Source organism: Nicotiana sylvestris, chromosome 7, assembly GCF_000393655.2.
Source record: "Nicotiana sylvestris chromosome 7, ASM39365v2, whole genome shotgun sequence".
In the NCBI taxonomy this organism is placed as follows: Eukaryota; Viridiplantae; Streptophyta; class Magnoliopsida; order Solanales; family Solanaceae; genus Nicotiana; species Nicotiana sylvestris.
In genome coordinates this window covers 106,691,100-106,692,780 of record NC_091063.1, presented here as the reverse complement: position 1 = coordinate 106,692,780, position 1,681 = coordinate 106,691,100, and positions in this window count along the sequence as shown.

The window sequence follows — 1,681 nt, the reverse complement described above, 5'->3', positions numbered from 1 at the left end:
TTTTGGGCTGAAGCTGTCAACACTGCCTGCTACTTAGTGAACAGGTGCATGATTAGATCAATTCTGAACAAGACCCCGTATGAATTGCTGAATGAAAGAAAACCCAAGCTGACTTACCTAAGAACATTTGGATGTTGTCACACCTCCTTTTGGCCCACGCCCGCAGGGGCATATAAGGAGTTTTTCCAACTAAAGGACAATCGAAACGGGATTTATTATTTAATTCAGAGTCGCCACTTGGGAGATTTATGGTGTCCCAAGTCACCGGTTTAATCCCGAATCGAGGAAAAGAATGACTCTATTTAATAGTCCGCGCACCAGAAATCCGAGTAAGGAATTCTGTTAACTCGGGAGAAAGTGTTAGGCATTCCCGAGTTCCGTGGTTCTAGCACGGTCGCTCAACTGTCATGTTTAGCTTATTTATCTAATTTTTAAACCTTTGAACCTATGTGCCAATTTTGACTTTTAACCGCTTTTATTTATTTTTAAAGAATGTGAACATCGTTTAAAACATGTCTTTGGCTTGCGTCACATGAAATGCACCCATAATCCGGAACATATTTTATTCAATGTTTTGGGATTTGGATTTGGGTCACATGAAATGCATACCCGAGTTTAAGAAGGTAAGATTATTAAAATGTGCGCCTAAAGCGATTAGCATATTATTATTTTGGGGAAGGCCGTGAAATTTTGCTAAATGACCCATCCCGAAGTCTAAGTATTTAAAATAACCATTTATTAAGGGCCCCGCCGTTTGTACGTTTTATTTGGCGAGGCTCGTCTCATATTTTATTTAAAGGATATCCTAAAGCGACCAAGCTGCGTAGGAGAGATCGAGGGATCGAGCCCCTGAAGTCAAGCATTTGCTTATTCATTTGCATGTCATTAGGTAAGCATCCTGATTTTATAGTGAACGCAGTACGTCGTTCTACTTGGAACAACTTGAACAAAATAACCACAACACTCTTTATGGGCCAATTTTAACATGCCATGATGTAGCAAATAAACAATCCTATTTTAGTACAAAACACATGACGACCATTACTAAAGGTTTATTGCAATGTGAATCGCTTTCACATGACTTCACGAAACAAATTACCAAAACTGAAATTAATCTAATTATCCTATTAACCTAACATAAAACTAAATACAACCACTGCTCGAGATCACAGGCTTATATACATTCAAGACATATCGAGTGATAATCTAGCTAATAAAGAAACAGTTTCAGTTTATTTATACAGTCATGTCAAATAGAACTAACAGCTGCATTTCCATTTCATCTCAACTTCAACTTCAAATTCGAGCTTACATCAACACAGGTTTTTTAGAATGTGTACCTAGAAATGGAATACAATGGAGAAGAAGAAGGAGTGATCAGCACAACAGATAGCACAGCACAACAGCAACAATAACATATATCCAGCAGCAACTCAGGAAAACCAGTTAAAAATTCCCCATCTATACCAAACAACAACACAAACAAACCAACACAGCAATAACAGCACCCAAAATAAACCTAACTTGAAACCAACTTCAAACCAAAAGAGTAGCATAAAGCAGTCCAAGAGTCAACTTTAACTAGACAGCACACTAGTTTCAACTTCAGGAAGGAAACCAAACAGCTACAACAGACCCAGCTTACTCAAAATCAAATCAGCAACAACTCTGGACCCCAATG